This window comes from Onychomys torridus, chromosome 14, assembly GCF_903995425.1.
Source record: "Onychomys torridus chromosome 14, mOncTor1.1, whole genome shotgun sequence".
Taxonomy (NCBI): domain Eukaryota; kingdom Metazoa; phylum Chordata; class Mammalia; order Rodentia; family Cricetidae; genus Onychomys; species Onychomys torridus.
Genome location: NC_050456.1, coordinates 36005869 through 36025387, shown reverse-complemented (window position 1 = coordinate 36025387; position 19519 = coordinate 36005869). Strand labels below are relative to the sequence as shown.

The 19519-nt window shown below is 37.7% G+C and overlaps 1 non-coding gene across 1 annotated transcript; it reads left to right on the top strand.

Moving 5' to 3' along the window:
- Positions 1–19110: 19110 nt before the first annotated feature.
- On the top strand, positions 19111–19220 carry LOC118595982. The gene has a single exon (XR_004946652.1). It is a non-coding gene; the product is annotated as a U6 spliceosomal RNA (small nuclear RNA).
- The last annotated feature ends 299 nt before the right edge of the window (positions 19221–19519 follow it).

Genomic DNA, 19519 nt, shown 5'->3' with positions numbered 1-19519 from the left:
GGGACACTGGCCTAGCCAGCCAGATCAGCCAAATGAACCCTGGCAATCAATGGGGTGACAGATGATCGCAGCCAGATCACCCTCACGTGGAATAACAGACCATGATAAATGAAGACCACATGAAAACAGGAAGAAGCAAAGTGCTAGAGAGGTCCCCAGAAAGCCACAATGATACATCCTCTGTAGACTGCTGGCAATGGTCAAGAGAAAGCCTAACCTGACCTAGTCTGGTGATCAGGTGGCCAAACACCCTAACTGTCGTGCTGGAACTCTTATCCAATAACTGATGGAAGTGGATGCAGAGATCTTCAGCCAGGCTCCAGGTGGAGCTCCAGGAGTCCAATTGTCGAGATAGAGGAGGGACTGTAAGAGAGTGAATTGTTGAGGCCAAGATTGGAAAAGCACAGGGACAAATAGCCAAACTAATGGAAACACATGAATTATGAACCAAAAGCTGTGGAGCCCCCACCTGGATCAGGCCCTCTGGATAAGTGGGACAATTGAATAGCTTGAACTGTTTGGAAGGGACCCAGGCAGTGGGACTAGGACCTGTCCTTAGTGCATGAGCTGGCTGTTTGGAACCTTGGGCTTACACAGGGACACTTTGCTCAGCCTGGAAGGAGGGGACTGGACCTGCCTGTACTGAATCCACCAGGTTTAAATGAATCCCCAGGGGAGACTTGGCCCTGGATGAGATGGGAATGGAGGGGAGGGTCTGGGGGGAAGATGGGGGCAGGGGTGGGAGTAGGGAAGGACAGGGAAACCCATGGCTGATGTGTAAAATTAAAACACAAATATAATAAAAAATATTTGTAGAATATTTTCAAAATGAGGTCTCCAGATAGACTTGGAAATGAACTTCATTAAAAGATAGAATCACAGACATTCAAATTTATTTTAGTACCACTTTTAGTGCTTTTTGTTGGTGCTTTGATGTTATTTCAGAAACTCTTCTAGGATTCAGAGCATCAATAAGCATAAAAAATGATTCTGAGCTTTTAACTTTGGAAAGATACCTTCCAAATGTAATCTGGCTTGTGCTTACTTATGAATTCATAAAAGAACAACCATTGCAGAGAAGAAAAAGCACAAAAATAAAATAAAAAGAAAGAAATAAGTTAACAATAGAATCTCTTAGTAGTTCACAATCCTATCATCTTATCTTCTGCATCAAAGATGAGCTAGCTTTCAGAGTAGTGCCACCACAGGCAGGTGTGAAAAACTGTGTCTTCTCCAGGAACTTCATAAGACTCATGGTGTGATTCCTAAATTGTCAACTCATTCTGTTTAGAGAAAATACACAAAAAGATTTATCACAATCTTTTAACTTCCCACTCTAACAGTTTTATAGGAACACCATGCCAAATTAGTTAATAATTTTTGCAACGGAAGGAAGTAGTTTCTGCTCAATGTGTGAGAAGTGGGCAGCATAGGAAAGGTGGTTGAAGAATTCTAGATGTGAAATGCTATGCAATCTGGCAGGTCTTTTCTTTCTTTCCTTGTTATTGTTGTGGTGGTGGTGGTGGTTACTTATGATGTAGTTAATTACTGTTTTATAAACTGGGAAATTGCTTGATGTTTTATTTCTGCTATCAGCTTGGCTAGGTTGCCATCATCCTGTTATTTATTCAAACATTTATTGTAGCTGAAGTTTTCTCCAGTCCTACCTGGCCCATGGTCAGGACAAATCTCTCTCACCTGCCAGTCCCACAGCCGTTCAGACCCAACTGAGTAAACACACAGAGACTTATATTGCTTACAAACTGTATGGCCATGGCAGGCTTCTTGTTATCTACTTCTTCTATCTTAAATTAACCCATTTCTTTTAATCTATACTTTGCCACATGGCTCATGGCTTACTGGTACTTTACATCCTGCTCTTCATCATGGTGGCTGGCTGCATCTCCTCCACTCTGCCACCCTGTTCTTCCAATTCTCCTCTCTGCTAGTCCCACCTATACTTCCTGCCTGGCTATTGGCCAATCAGTGTTTTATTTATCAATCAATCATAGCAATACATTCACAGCATACAGAATATTCCACAGCAACTAATCTTGGTATTGCTTATTGGAAGGCATTTCTGTCTAGTCAGAGGTTGCAGTCTTTTCCAAAATGCTCAGCAACATGGAGACTCCCTTCCTCCCCAGTGAAATGTACTGCTCTCTACCTGGCCTTATCTAGAGAATGTCCCTGGGCCTGCAAGACTGATCTTATCTAAAATCTGTCTCTAAGCCAGATGCCTGATTCATCTTTAGCTTGAATCTTGTCACAATTCCCTGCTATGAAGACATGTGCTAGGAGCTCGGCTATAGGACCCTACTGCCACATACTGAGCCTTATGACAGAAGCATGCCATTAATGCAAATTAGCATTTGTCCCCAGACTCCCCAATCCTATATCTTCCTTATGCTCTGTAATCAAGTTGAGCTGATTTACCGCAGTCTGTCTCCCAGAGGACTGTCTCCATCTTACCCACAGTGGTCCTTACCCTGACACATTCCCACTTACCATTCCCCACAAGCTCCTAACCCACCAATCACATATCCAGGTTTGAAAACAAACACCGAACTCACTCTTTTGGAGGAGGGGATGGGGAAGGTCGGGGAGTGGGGGAGGCATGAGAAGAGGAGCTGTGGCTGGTGTGTAAAATGAATAAAAACATTTAAATTAAAACACACACACACACACACACACACACACACACACACACACACACACACACACACACACACACACAAACACACACACTCAAAGCTCCTCTCCTTTCCTTTCTTGTAAAGAACATTAGGTATTACACATCTCAGAAGATCAATAGTAACAACAACAAGAAACACCTACCTGAAATGATATGTAGAAGAAATAACCAAATAGGGTGAAAATAAATTCAAGACAATGTTGATGGATAAATGGTGTATAAGGGTGAGAAAACTAATTACCAAAATATACCAGTCCCTAACTGTGCAATAACCAAAATATATTCTAATTAATGCTTAAGGAATACTCAAACTAATCCCAAAGTGATGGCTTTGAAGTTTGGAGTAAAAGATGAACAATCAGCACTGTACATATGCCAAATACATGGGAAAAGGAGGGGGGAAAACATATCAAGGAAGTGTTACAGATATCATTTTATCATAATTAGTGAAATAGCATGTAAAGCCCAAAGTAAACTCATGAATTTTACATACCTGTAAAAGAAAACTATCTACTTATTAAAATAAATAAAATCCACTGAGATTTACTTGATAATGAGAAAATTACTAGAAAGGATCTAAAAGAAAAATTCAGCATTAGTTAATAGCTAGGAAAAAAAGGTTTTGGAAGAGAGCAGTGTCTTGTAAAGAAATCTTAACACTACAAGGTACTAGGACAGGCAAAATAACTGAATCTAAGGAAGACAGGATCACACAATGTAACATTATGTAAAGTAGAATTTAATGATAATGTATATAAATACCAATATAATTGTCAATTAACTTTTAAGTTTCTGTAGTTTAACATAGGACAAACATCCTTGTACCTTTCTTGTCATCATTTTTATGACATCATGACACGAATCAATTATAAAATTAAAATTCTTAAGTATATAAATAATCCCTGCTTTCAGTTAAAAATCATATATATATATATATATATATATATATATATATATATATATACACACACACATATATATATTTGGTTTTTGGAGACAGGGTTTCTCTGTTTCTCGTATAGTTTTGTGACTTTTGTGGAACTCACTTTGTAGACCAGGCTGGCCTCAAACTCAAGATCTGCCTGCCTCTGCCTCCAGTGCTGGGATTAAAGTTGTGTGCTACCACTGCCCAGCACAAATAAATAAATCTTATTGGAACCATATATGATTTTTAACAACAATACAAAAATTCAATTCAACAGTATCTTGAATGAACACTTAAAAAAATAAGTTATAAACTAGTAAACAAGGTTATGAACTACTGTTCAAACTCACCAGAGAAGTCAGTTCACACTACAATGAAACTCTGCCTCAGATCCACTATATTCCTCGAATTATAAAAGACTGACTGCATGAAATGTGGACAGGGAGTTGGCATATTCACACTCTTAAACTGTCTTAAAATGCCCAAACATTTTGTAAATGCTATAATATTTATATGGTAATTCTATGACCAAGCAATTTCTCTCTTAGTTCTTTAAATGAGAGGAATTAAAGAACCTGTAGAAAAATACCCTTAAAAATGCTGTTCATAGTAGCTATATTCCTACTGCCCAGTAGTGAAAACATCCTAATTTCCATCCTATAGATAAATGAGTGAGCCAACTATGGTGTATTTATTTAATGGAATATTGGTGTGTGTATTTAACATCCCACTGTAGATCAGCTAGCTACCTCAAGTGAGAAATTACAATAGCCTCGGATGAGATAGGAACAACCAAATCAGATAGGATGGTGACAGAATTTCTGACAATTGAATTCAGATGATAAGGGTTATCCATTTCAATCCTTAGAATTCCTGTCTTTCCCAATAAATGATCTAAATTTAAAAGACACAAGGAAGTTATAAAACCAGCTTAGTTTGTAATTTGGCATCTCACAGGATCAAACTCTGAAAGCATGCTCCTTCAAGGACAAAGTCCTTTAGAAGGCTTTGTAGAATATCCCACCCAACCCCTGAACATCCAATGAGAATGACATTTAAATCCCTAAGATCATTTTCATGTAGACATTATTTTCTTGGGGAAATAAAAATAGCCCATCTACTACAGTGTGTTATTTACTTTTCACTCGTCCTGTTGCTGTGAAAAATATCCCTACAAATGTCACTTAAGGGAGGAAGGGTTTGCTTCTGCTCATAGTTCATCCATCATGGCTGGGAGATCATGGTAACAGAAGCGTGAGGCCGCTGGTCACATTGTATCCACAATCAGGATGCAGAAGCTGATGAATGCTGGTGCTCAGTGCAAAACATTAATTCTTCACCTTTGAAGATGGTCTCAATAGGCTCTCCTCTTTGTGAAGGGAGGTAATTTGAACTGTATCAAAATTTTGAGTTTCCTGTTTATTATCTCAGGTGTGCCAAAAAGATATCCAGAAGCCTGATTGCTTTAGCGTTCTTTTGCTGTGACAAAATACCCTAGAAAATCAATTTAAAAGATGAAAATCTCTTTGGTTCAAGGTTTTTTAAAATTTCAGTTCATAGTTATTTGGTAATCAGGAAGCAGGGAGTGATGAATTCTGGTGCTCAGCTTGCTGCCTCATTTTCCTTCAGCACCGAACCCCACCCCATGGAATGGTGTCTTCAACAGTAAAAGCATGTTTTAGGCTTAGTTAACCTAACTTAGACACAGATACACACCAGCCCATGTACATGCTTTCTTCCAGGCCATTCTAGATACCGTTAAGTTGTCAACCAATATAAATAATATTTATATTAAATAAGATATTCATTATTGGTAGCCCTAAGCAAATACCCAAGTCCTTTTTTTCATAGTTACAAACTATGTATGAAATACTATTATCATCTTTTAGATATTGAATTCTAAGATCTATTTCTGAGAATGGTTTCCATCCAAATACAAACAATATAGCAGTTTGGGAAACTCATCCTTTCTTATTTTCTCTTGAGAAAGCTAGCCTCCAATGGTCCTATATCATAAAGTGATAGCAAGAATATGGTATAGCATGCACTGGGTTGCAAGGACTGTCCCTAATTTATTAGATCTTCTATATTGGGTAACAAGGTCTAAAGATGAACTTAATGTTTCAATATAGTCTGTCACAGCAAACACCAGTAAGTAGCACACCGTCCCTGACTCACCCTACCCTTTTTCTCCTGAACTTGGCTTACCAGACAGATTTTTCTGATGCTACTTATTGTGATATTGTCCTCATATCTCTGTACTTGGCTCTTAGCTCAGAAGTGGAGTTGAAGCTAAGAGCTTTGAGATGGCCCCATATGAGCACACACCAGAAAATCCTTCAGCTGCGTTTGCTGAGAGTTACATTATTGAACTAGAGGACACTAGAGCTAGTACCTGTTTCTTTTATTTCTTCTGATTGTTGGAACTTCAGCCATCTCCACAACTGGAAACACAAGATGGCTATAGAAAAGCTGCTTTTACCAAATCAAATAATCCTAAGATCTATCCAGGAAAGGGTTTTGTGTAGTAGCTGGAATCAAAAAACCATAAGTAGAGACAATCATAAAGAGAAAACTTTGCTAAGACACCACTAAATGCTTCATATTGAAGCGGCAGGAAATTCCACATTCTTCTCCTAAAAGAACCTGTCTCTCTGCTGTATGGCCTGAGGTGATGTAAACTGCTTTCTGGCCCACTATTTCTTCTCTAGTATTTCTTTAAATTTTGAAAAAGTGAAGTGTTAAATAACAGATATATGTGAGGAAAAAATGAAGGTGTCAAGCATCAAAACATTAATTTCTTCTATTGTAGAAAGTTTCAAGTAGGCTTTCCCCCTCAAATAAAGGGGGGCAATTTGGACGGTATCAAAAACTCGTTCCCTTTTTTATGATCTCAGATGAGCCAAAAACATATCAGAAGGCCTGATTGTGTTGTTGCTTTTTACTGTGGCAAAATACTCAAGATAATTAATTTTTAATAAGTTAAAACATAATTGGTTCAATGTTTTATAAGTTTCAGTTCATGGTTATTTGGCTCCATTGATTCTGGGCTCGTGGTACATGAAAGTGTCATCATGGAGAGCGGTGGTAGAATTAAGCCACACACCTCCAGGTAGACAAGAAGCATAAAGGAACTATGGACAAAAGTAGCCTCCAAGGACACATTTCAACAATTCACATCCTCCTTATTATACACCTCATTTCATAATGTTTCCATCACTTCCCTCCACCTCATTAATATTAACCCATCAAAGCTATCTTCTACTGAGGTTAGAGACTATGATCTAATCATACTCCTAAAGCCCCACTTCTGAACATTTCTTTACTTGGAACCAAACCTTCAACATGAACCTTTGGAAATTATTTCAGACCCAAATCCTACACTCATATTAGAACCAAGAAAGATACTTTTTTGTTGTTGTTTTTTCCAGAAAGGGTTTCTCTGTAGCTTTGGAGGCTGTCCTGGAACTCATTTTGTAGACCAGGCTAGCCTTGAACTCAAAGGGATCCACCTGCCTCTGCCTCTCATGTGCTGGGATTACAGGCGTGGAAAGATACTTTTATTGATGGAAATTACAAAACTAAAATTTGAAAAGAATGGGTGCATTTAATTTGAATCCTCTTATGTACACCTTGTTGGAGAAACTACTTGCCTCAGATAAAAGACCATTTCTAACTCTTGCCTACACTTGTGATTTTTACATGGCCATGGCCATAGTATAGCTTCATTATAATCAAAGTATATTTATGCACTCATCTTGACATTGACACTGATCATAGAATTTCTTTGTTAGTATATATTATATAAGAAGATATTTACATATTGTCTGGGTTTTCTTTTACTTCTTTATTTTCTCTCTTCTTTCATTTTTTATATAATTTTTTGAAATTTACTTCTTTATTTTCTTTCTTCTTTCTTTTTTTATATACTTTTTGAAAATTTCATATGTGAATACCATATTTATGGGTTTCCTCCCCTTCTCTCCCTTTTCCACCTCCTTCCATATCTCTTCAGACTTTTATTCAAATCATGGCCTTTTATTATTTAAATAAAATTATTAAACACACATATGAATTAATTTATAAGTACAGCATACTGATTTCACTTAGTGTGGCTGCTATGTAAATGTGTGTAGGGCTGAGTGCTGAGGAGAGTATCCTTTGTTAGACTGGTACTCCCTCTCTCCACAGTCATTAATGGCCTGTAGCTGCTTATCTAGGAGTGGGGCTTTGTGAGACTCCCCTCAACTATATTAGAAATTCAGCATTTGTTGTCAGTTTTAGGTCTTGTATAGATGACAATATGATTCAATTTTATTGCTACAGCATCCCTGTCATATATAGAAGACATTATCTCTCAGCAGGTGCCCTGGTCTTCTGCTTTTGTAATCTTTCTGCCCACTCTTCCTTGTTTCTTGAGCCTTAGGTGTAGAAGTTGTGTTGTAGATGTGTCAGTTGATACTGCACAACCCATGGCCAGCTGTTATCAGCATTTTGAGTAGTTACATTCTTCTGTAATGGTTGCTATCTGTTGTAAAAGAAACTACTTTGATGAAAAGTGATAGCTACACTCATTTGTGGGTATAAGAATACATTTTAATAATGTGATTAGAAATTATACTGGTTTAGGTGAGGGACACATAGGTTTGCCTCTAGGTGCCATGGGATCAGCAGCCATGGGTAATTGCTTAGGTTTACAGCACCAGACATGAATTCCCTCTTCTTGAGCAGGACTTGAGTCCAATTAGATAGCTGCTGGTTATTTGCAAGGTATAAAGTCATAGAAAAGATGAAAACTTCCCCAAATAAGGAGAGACAAACCGATACAGATACAAGAAGAACACAGGACCACCATATAGACATGGCCAGAAAGTAAACTCTTGATGATGTTGTACAGTTACAACATTAACTATATGGAACAAAGAAGAGAAAAATCACATCACATATAAAGAAAAACCCATCAGAATAACAGTTAATTTCTCAATGAAAACTTTAAAACCCAAAGGAGTGTGGGTGTCATGAGAAGTAGAGGAGATGGCTAGAGCTAGAATCATAGAGAAAAGAGCCTGCTGAAACTCAGTCACTTGTTGGTTGTAAGCATAAAACTTAATTACTAGTATATGAACCACTGATTTTTAACTTTGTCAGTTCCACAACATCATTATAGAAATTGCTAACTAATATAAACAACAATTTAATCACGTGGTTTTATTATAGGCTATATAATACATTGTTATAATTCATCAGCTGTGCTAAAGTAACAACACCCCAAGTAAGGAGCAGTAGGAAGACTTTAAAATGATAAGAAAAAGGATTAGAAAAGTTTTTAATTATTATAATAAAAACAGACAAAGATTCTTACTTTGTCTAACAACTTTCTAACCTTGAAGAAAGGTTTCTTCTTTTGCAAAATGTTTTCTATTTTGGTGTGTTTCAAGCCTAATTGAAAACAACTTCATGGAAGGAAAACACACACACACACACACACACACACACACACACACACACACACACTAAAGCAGTACATCTGTAGGGAGGATTAAATGGGTAGGGGAAGAATTGTATCAAAACAATTATATGGATGAGGTAACCCAGGGCCAGAAAGACAAACACCGCACCTTCTCTGTCGTCTGAAGTGCCTTTCTCCAAGTCATCAAATGTTAGTATACAACATTGAGTAACCACAAAACCCAGGGAAGTATGAAGGTGCCATGGGTATCAGAGGGGAGGCTTGAGAGGGGAATAGCAGGATAAAGATGAATTAAAGTGGAAAATAGAAAAACAGGGATGGGAGTACAAGCAGGTAAGAGTGGGAAAAGTCAATACAGAAAAAGTAGTGGCAAGTAACACCAAGGTTGTTTAACAAAGCCTCAAAGAATTATACTATATATATTTTCCTAAAATTAGGCACAATTTGTGTGTGTGTGTGTGTGTGTGTGTGTGTGTGTGTGTGTGTGTGTATGTGCATATGTGTGTGTGATAGAGGAAAGTATCACACTTAGGCTGCCCATAAGAACCATAAACTAGCAAAACCCCTGGTACCAAGCATAAGAAACTTCCTTTTGAATGGTTAGGCAGGATACTGCAAGTGATCCCTGAAAGAGTACAGACTACTGATGTTACCCTAGGTTGCCTCTTAGTTCTTGAGGATAGTTCCCTGTTACTAAAGACACTACACATGTAGAACACAAGACTTGCATGTTTCCAACTGGATCAAATTGAAAGCCACCTTCCTGCTGTGTAGTTTCCATGGCACCAGAAAGTATTATGAAAGCTACCAATGGATACAGTCACTTACAAGTTTTACCCAACCACAGTGCTTATGAACAAAAAGAATGGGCAATATGGCATGATATGCATAAAAGTATAAGAAATGGCACTCATATGATGGGTGGTAACTAAACAGTTGTCTAATTGGACTTAATGCTCACTCAACAGAAGGTGAAATCATGCCTACTACTGGAAACCTAGCTAGCTTCCCAGAGCTGGTGAAGTCATGTGCCTCAGGAAAGAATCTTCTACCACCACCTTACTAGACCAGCATTCATTCAAAATTTTATCTTTATACCCACAGATAAATATAGCTGCCATCACTCATCAAAGAAGTCTCTCTTTACCACAAATAGAAACTTCACAAACGATCACAACTAGATAGGACACAGAGATCAAAAGATTGTGGAGAAACCTGACCTAATAAGTATACCTACATCCCAGCTCCAGCATCTATGGCTTAAGGAACATCATAAAAGAGAAGATGGAAAGATGGAAACATGATAAAAAGCCAGAATACCAGGAAGTCTGCTGTGAAGCAGTCTCTGCTAGAAATGGCTGCATAAAGAAAGCAGGGACACTGGCAATATCAGTGGACATGCTAATGTGGAGGGGAATTTTTTTTATAGAGGTCACACCCTGAGATAAGGAACCACAGGCAATTCAGGACTGCTGGGAGGATAATCAGCCTCTCCCTGTCATGAGCTCTTGTATTGGCTATTCACTACAGATTGATTAACCTTGAAACTGTATACACACAAGCAACCCAAAACAGACTTACCAAGTTGTATTTGTATATTTGTGCACACAAACATACATACATACACACATATGTATGTAACAATGATAATCAAAGAAAAGGAGCCTATCAACTTGAATGAAGGGACATGGAAGATTTGAAGGAAGGGTGCTAGGGATGGGCTATCGGGAATAAAGGGAATATTGCAGTTTTACTTTAATTGAAACATATCATAAACAATTATGTAAAAAAATGAATATTAATTGGGTCGATCCTGATGAATATTTATGAAATGCAAATAAAATCCAAGAGCCATGTTAAACTAACTTTAAGACATTTTGGGGGTTGGGGATTTAGCTCAGTGGTAGAGCACTTGCCTAGCAAGCATAAGGACCAGGGTTCGGGCCACATCTCTAGCAAAAAAAACAAAACAAAACAAAAGCAAAAAAACAAAAAACAACAACAAAAAAAGACATTTGGTGTTCATTATCATTTTCTAAAAAATTTAATAATTATCCTCCTTTTATTATTAAGAAAAGGTAAAACATCCTGCTAAAAATGTTAACACACGATGTTTACCATGTAAACATCTTCTGAATCTTCTATTTAACTAGTAATCAAATGAAAAATATTTAACTGTGTTATAAATGATAATCTTATTTCCCATGGTTATTTTAAAACTAGGTATCTGGACTATTTACTAAAAATCAGTACTGTGCACATGCAAAGAGTTGGGGAATAAAATTTGACCTAAAGATTCCATTAAGTAGCATTTAAAAATAAGAATCTAATTATTCTCCTTTTATATCAAGAACAAAAGAAAAATAATCTGCCTATTCAAGTCAATTACACCCCCCAAATTACTGTCCACTAATTTGCAGAAAAGGTGTATTTATAGAAATACTGATAACATCTCTATTTAAATGGAAACTGACCCAAATGACTGAAAGTGTAAAAGAAAATTAAATTTGATAAACTTCAAAATAGGGTATGGTTTAAAAAAAAAAAACTAAGGGTGTCTGAAAAAGGCATATTGAAACCTACTGTTTTATAAGCTAACTAGAAAATATTACTTTAAAAAAGGGTAAAAACATGGAGGTATACTGTAAGATTGGATAATTAAAGCCCCCTCAATTAACACGAATCTTAAATGGTCTTTATTAATAAAATCAAATCATAGAAGCAGAACAAACCACAGCCACCTCACCTTGCCAATTCCTCAGCTGATCCTGTTTCCTCAGATTGGAAGCCTCTGAGTCCTCATCCAAATGGATCTCAGCTGAACTGCTGCTCAATAGCCTAAAAGCTTAACAAGGTTTTAGTTCCTGGTCCTCATGCCTTACATAGCTTTCTGCTTCCTGCCATCACTTCCTGAGATTAAGGGCATGTGTCACCATGACTGGCTGTTTCCAGTGTGGTCAGAGATCCAGATGGATTTCTGCCTCCAGAATGCTAGGATTAAAGGTGTGTGTGCCACCATTTTCTGGCTTCTATGTTTATCTAGTGGCTATTCTGTTCTCTGACCCCAGATAAGTTTACTAGGGTGCACACTATTTTGGAGAACATAATATCACCACAACCATATATTTTTAAACAAAAATTCTAAAGTCAAGTATAGGATGCCTCACTATGAGTTGTCGGTTAAGGAAGCCCAGGGATTCTGAGAACCTATTGTTAAAGGCTACTGTAATTGCTCTTGGTTGCCCACTAGAACTATATTGTAAAAATTGTGTTCCTGAAAAAAGAACACAATTTGAATACAGTAAATGAAATCTAGCATGAACAGAGCCACAATCATCTTCTTACTGGCTAGTGTTCATTAATGCCTTAAGATGCTATGACGCTTGTTGGGGAGAAAAGACATCAATGGTCCAACTCCACTTTGGACTCTGTGGCTGGTCTATTAGTTACATTCCTGTTGCTGTGATGAAACACCATGATCCAGGCAACTTATAAAAGGAAGAGTTTATCTGTGCCTTGTATCCCAGAGGGGTAAGAATCCTTCATGGCTGGAAGTCAACACAGGTGCTGCATACAGCAGCTTGAGAAGGATGCTTAGAACTCACAGCCTTCACCAAAATTGTAAAGCAGAGAGGAAACTAGAAGTCAGCTGTAGTGGATAGCCATCCCAGCATTGGCCTGGAAGTTCCAACCCCCATTGAGGCTTCAGTAATGGTCACGCCCACAAGGCAGGGCGGAGGAGGAAGTGGAAGACCAAGGAGCGGGAGGAGGTCTCTTGCTTGGTTCTGGGACCCTGGACGCTGGAGGTAGACCAAGCAGAGTTCTCCAGAGAACTCCACCGGACTGTGCTATACCTTTGCCAGACCCTGCAACCTACCCTTTCATTTGTAAGTTACCCTACAAAATAAACCTCCCTTTTAACTACGTGGAGTGGCCTTAATAATTTCACCAATAGTCAGCTAAGCCTTTTACTTTTAAAGCCTGATTCTAGTGACATACTTCCTGCAACAAGGCCATACCTCATAACCCTCCCCAAATCAGTGGCCATCACCAATTAGAGACCAAGCGTTCAAATATATGAACCTATGGGAGACATCTTTATTCAAATCATTACAGCTGGATAGGTCATATGCCAGCCTACTGCTTTCATTTTGTTGAATGGACCTGTGGTCAACTGCTTTATAATTATTTAGATTTACACCAAACAATTAGTACTGCTGTCAGCCTTGGACAGGAATTGTCTTTTTGCAAAGAATGATAGCAAAATTGGGGGCTCTTATTTGACCAAAGTGGTGAGAATAAGTAACTGTTGGGATGTCATTTATAAACAGGATGTCTGTATCTATCATTACTTCCAAGGCCCAGGGAACCTTGAAGAAGACAAAGTGGAAAGATTATAAGAGATCAAAAGTTGGGAAGAAATGCTATGGAATGTCATCTTATAGGCTCAACATGGTCGTTGAAATGATGAACACATAGCAATGTGCACTGAAATGTAAGTAGTGAGGGGACTAGTCTGGAGGAAGAGAGTTATCTGGAGTGTGAGTGGGGTGAGATTAACAAGGGTGAATACACTCACAATACATTGTGTATATAATAAATCCCCAAAAAGAGTTTAAGAAAAAAGGTGTAAATGTAAAAACCGACCGAAATTTAGATAATATTATAAAATATAACAGCAAATCACTTAATATATTAAGAATAAAGAGAGGCTTTCGCTATGGCTCACTGCTACAAGCACTGTCTGTTCTTTCATAGGGTCCAAGTTCCATCAGAGTACTCACATGGCAGATAACAACTGTCTCTAACTCTAGTCTCAAAGAACCCAATGCCCTCTTCTGGCTCCCATGGATACCAGGAACATAGGTTGTGCACAGACATATATGCAGAGAAAACACCCTTACACATAAAAAAATAGAACATATATTTTTAATTTCAAAGAACAAAGTACAAAGGAAAATTACAAAGCAAGTTCTGGAGGAATAGTGTAATAGGTCTGTGCATTCTGAGAGCACTGGGATCTTATGCCTTTGAAATGTGACCAGAGCCTGTCATGTTCTAATACTCTGTAGGGCACTAGAATGATTGGAGCAAATATTAAGTCAGACAGTTCTGGAGAGTCTCTATTTAGCAACAGCTGTATGACTTGCACAAACCTAATATTGTAAAACAGGATTGATAGTGAAACACCACATAATCTTTTGGTCATGGGGCACTGTTACATAAATGCATCTGTGTTGGTCATTTCAAGACTGCCAGCAATAGTTTATTAGATTAAAATAAAGGGGTTGAAGTCAAAACTGCACTGTGTGTTACTAGAATGATCTCTTATAGTTCATTCAGATGTGTTAGTGAGGAGCATTCATCCATCCATTAAAGCCCATTTGTATTTCCTGATGAAACCGAAAGGAAGGCTTGCAGAACTACACAGCTAGGTGGTTATTTTCAATACATTTTCATGTGAAAAATGACCTATGTTGATGTCAACTCACAGAAGAAAACAATTTTATAGTCTTCTCAAAATTAGTGTGTATGTCCCCATATGTGCTTATATAATTTCTTTGAGATAGTAACTAAAATAAGATTGGTCCCAAAAGTTTTTGTCTCCTTTATAATCAATATTATTCTTGACCCATTTTAATGTGCCTTCCCCCAGTATATAAAATGTTTTCTTTTTTCACATCTTATTTCTCACAATTGGAAAACACTGTCTCTAACATCCTTAGAGGAAAACAGTGAGATGGACATAAACAAAGACAAGGGGAGAAAGGATGGCAAGGACCACATAAGAAGAAAGATCCAAGGACTTGCATAAGGTGATATTTTGTCCTATTCTGATGTATTTACTTTTCTATTACATTGTATTTATATATTATACTTTTGTCTCTTGGGAACCTGTTTTCTTTCTTGGGACAGAAAGGGAATGAATCCAGGAAGGAGGGAACATGGAGAAGAACTGAGAAGACTAGAGGAAGCAGAAACTGTAAGCAGTATATATTGCATGAGAAAAAATATCAAGAAAAAGATGTCGCTATTAAAAGGGTTAAGGTAGTGAAACAAACAAGGAAGCTAGAGATCAATCAGGGTTATTTTTTCCTAAGCCCAGTAGAATATAGTTTTTCTTTTCTTCCAGCTATAGTCAGAAGAAAGCATTGTTGCTGTGAAGTAATTCTCTTGTGCACTGTCAAGATTTGTCGCTCGAATTGGTTTAATAAAATGCTGAGTGGTTAGTAGCCAGGCAGGAAGCACAGGTGGAGTGACCAGACTAGAGGAAGGGCGGAATCAGGAGTCATCAGCCAGATGCAGATGAGAATGCCTTGCTGAGAATAGGTACCAAGTCACATGGCTAAGGATAGGCAAGAATTATGGGTTAATTTTAGCATAAGAGGTATTTAGTTATAAGCCTGAGTTATGGACCAAGCATTTATTTTTCTCTGGTGGGCTCTGTTTGCTGGCAGTGGGCAGAGGCAAGGCTCCTTTAAAAGATAGTTTCCTGAGGCAGCTGTAGTAGCTAAAACCACATGACTCTTTCAAGAGGTCCTGTTGCCAAACACATATATAGTGTTTATGAGCATCTGATGGCATGCTACATGGTGGTATCATGGACCTAAAACCTATCCAGACTTGGAGGCCATACATGTGGCTCCTGTCAGTACCTCCACCAGGAAGCTGAACTCTCAGGAAGTCAAGGGATGTGTTGGAGCCAGGTGTTTTAATCCTAGCAGATTAAACACTTACATGGTCAGAAAAAGAGATATGCATTAAAGACAGATTCAGACAAAAACAAAAACAAAAAACAAACCCTCTAAACAGTTCACAATGTGTTTAAAAATATACTTAGGCTTTCAAGAGTGAAGAGAAGGTATAAATACTTGTAAAAAGAATACATAGTTATAAAATAAAGTCCTTAAAAAGGGAGTAAAGTAATATTTTTTTAAAAAGCCATGTAAAGATGGAAAATACACAGAGAGTCTGGATATTGTATGTTATTTGTTGTCTTTGAATTGTTTGACAACTAAGGAAGGAGCAACAGCTGCTAAGAGACATTTGATTACAAATGTTACAAGATTAATACAACCTATATATTTTGAAAGTGCCTTGACTTTAAAATTTAAGTCAGAAGATATATTACTTTGGAGAAAAGGTTATGCTTTTATTTTCACAGGAAATGAGAGGCTGTGGATTCCTTCTATGTTAAGAAAAATCATATCTGATTGATGAAGATCCCCTGAAAAATGGCCCAGATGATCCCATGTTCCAGAGCACCTCTGTTGGAGTCCTGTATCCAGAAAGGCTTCTAGACTTCTGGCTGAGATGATCAAGCCACACAGACTACTCCAGTCAAGACTTAACCATAATCCTAAATTTTCTCATGGTCCCCATAAGATTAACAGCACACCCAGTCAGCAGGAAGTAGCCTAGAAAAGTATTCACACATTCCCAAAAAGTAGATTATGGATGTTTGTCTTTTTTTTAGGGGGTTTGGTTACAAATTTTGTTGGTCATAGTCAATCTCTTTCTAAAAGGAGAAAGGGGGATATGATATAGAAATGATGAGAAAAAGGGTAGATTATTACATCTACTTTAATCCAAAAAACAACTCTTAATCTTATGTATTTTACATCAGTGTGAATTTTAGTTTATTGATAGAAATTTAAAGTTTATTTTATTATAATGAATGTATATTTCTCTTCTTCTTTAGAGTATTATGTTTATGCAGCTCATTTAAAAATGCAATATATAATTAAGAAATATGGTTTAATAGTCATCTATAATAGCAAACTTATAGTAATGTTAAGTAAGTTTTCAAGGTCATACAGAAATATATTTCAGGTAGATAGGCAATCTCCAAATACTTCAAAGACCTACAGAATATGGCATTTAAATGTTTTAAGAACTTAGACTTTTCATGAAAATGAGACATGTCTGCTCCTGGCATCACCAAATACTTCAAAAAGAATGATGGGAATCAAAGAAACTCTATGTGGAGTTTGTTTTCTTTACGTCAGAAGCTAGCCATGTGGGCAAAGAAATTGTCTTTTGCCCTGACTGCTGACAGTATTCTGTTCAAATTGGACAAGCAGGACACAAAAGAAAGTGACTGCAGAACTTTGCCAAGACAAGGTGGGACAGTCCTTCAAAGATCCTACTTCACAGATAAGTCTGTCAGATATGCTAGGCTTGTAGGCGAAAGATAGATGCCCCAACATTGCAGAGAAAATTGGAATGACTCTCCAGGCAGCTTGAGGTCCCTGTCATTAGGTAACATGACATCCCTCTGGAGTCGAAGACTAGATAGTTATAGTTATAATTTAATTATAGTAAAAGATAAATTAGATACAAAACTTTAGACTCCCCCTTCTCTTCTCTCTTCTCTCTTCCCTCCACGTGGTCTCTCTGTCTCTCCATCTCTCTGTCTCTCTTCCTCTCTCTCTCTTTCTCCCCCCTCTCCCATTCTCTCTTCTCCTCCCTCCCTCAATAAAGCTCTAAAAAGGTAAAAAAATAAAAAAAAACTTTAGACTCACCAAGATAAGATAGATAATAAGTATTTTCTTTAACCTTGCCAAATACAAATGGATTAGGTCACTGTAATTCTTACTTAATAACTGTTTTTGTTGTATATAGTCTTACTATGTTAAAGTTAAAGTCTTCCTTTTTAATTAGACAAGAAAGGAGAAATGCTGTCAAATAGCTCTCTTGTACACTGTAAAGATTTGTCACTCAAATCGGTTTGATAAAATGCTGATTGGGCACTAGCCAGGCAGGTAGTATAGGTGGGGTGACCAGACCAGAAGAATTCTGGAAAGATGAATGGCAGAGTCAGGAGTCATCAGCCAGATGCAGAAAAAGCAAGATGAGAATGCCTTACTGAGAAAAGGTACCAAGTCATGTGGCTAAGCATAGATAAGAATTATGGGTTAATTTAAGCATAAGAGCTACTTAGTAATTAGCCTGAGATACAGGCCTAGCATTTATAAGTAATACTAAGTCTCTGAATCAATTACTTGGAAAACAGCTGCTGGGATGGGGAGCAGGCAGTCAGGACAGGAAACTTTTGCCTACACATTATTACTTTACTTTTGCAGACCACAGACACTAGGTTCTCTAACATGTCATTTTCAGAAGTGTTATTATTGTCTCATTTAGTTAGTCAAGACTATCTTTACAAAATAAGGTAGACTAGGTATGTTGTAAATAAGAGAGTTTTGGTTTTCTGTTCTGGAGGCTGACAGCTGTAGTTACATGTCCTGTACTCAGATTTGTGTTAGTGTCCTCACCTGGACTTGTGGGATATTGACTTCTCTTTATACTCTCATGTTATGGCAGAGAGGCAACTAGTTCTCTGGCCTCTTCTTTTTTGGTGTCTGAAATTTCATACTTGCATCTAAAGTGTTTTGATCAAATTCACTCCTATTCTCTGCCATTCAATCTCCCACACACACATACACACACACACACACAATGTTTCCTTCCCAAGTCGATGTTATTTTTTTTTAATCTTACTGAATCTACTCAGTTTATCTTGGTTTAAAGCCATCTACTGGAGCCATCTATTGTGAGCATGTGTAGCTTCACAGGGATGGCATTATCCCTGAAGAAAGCTGACTCTCTTGCTAAATTGCTAATAGTTTTCCACCCATGGAAAGTTCTGCATCCATGCTGATATGTAGGTAGGCTTTATCTTGTGCAGGTCTTCTACCTGCAGTCACTGCTGTTGTGACTTAATATGTGTAACTGTAATGACATATCAAATAAACACTGCTCTTCTGGAGTTAAAGGCATTAGAGCCTTACCTGTGGGCTATGCCTACAAGATAGAATTACTTCCCAAAGGCTCAAGGTCCAAACAAAATCAGAAGGAGAAGAGGTTTCACAGAAATTTACAAGGGGGTAGGGATGTTTTTGAGTCTAGTAAACTGTTATGCTTTGTAACACATTTATAGGAAATAAAAGCTAAAGTTACTCATTAAGAAAACCAATATCATACATTATTGTTGTAAGAATAAATGTAACACACAACTTGTTAAAGAATTCAGCAGCATATATACTAAAACTGGAAAGATACAGAGAAGATTAGCATGGCCTCTGTGCAAGGATGCCATACAAATTCATGAAGTGTTCCATATTTTTACTACCTAAACATCAATGTCTCTTTACTTCTTAGTAAAGTTATAGTCCCAAATCAATTAAAAATTAAATCTGGACCACTGCCAGCAGACCAAGGTGGGGGTCAACCTTGTTGGATTCCTGAGAGCCTCCCCAGAACCCTGCCTCTTCCTATTCTCATGATGTCCTCATCTATCATGGTATCTTCCTCCCTGCCCTCCCACTCTGTCCCTGTTCCAGCTTGACCCTCCCATTTCCCTATGTTCTCATCCCTCCTCGCCCTCTGCCACCCCTCCATACCCAGCCCACTCATGTAGATCTCA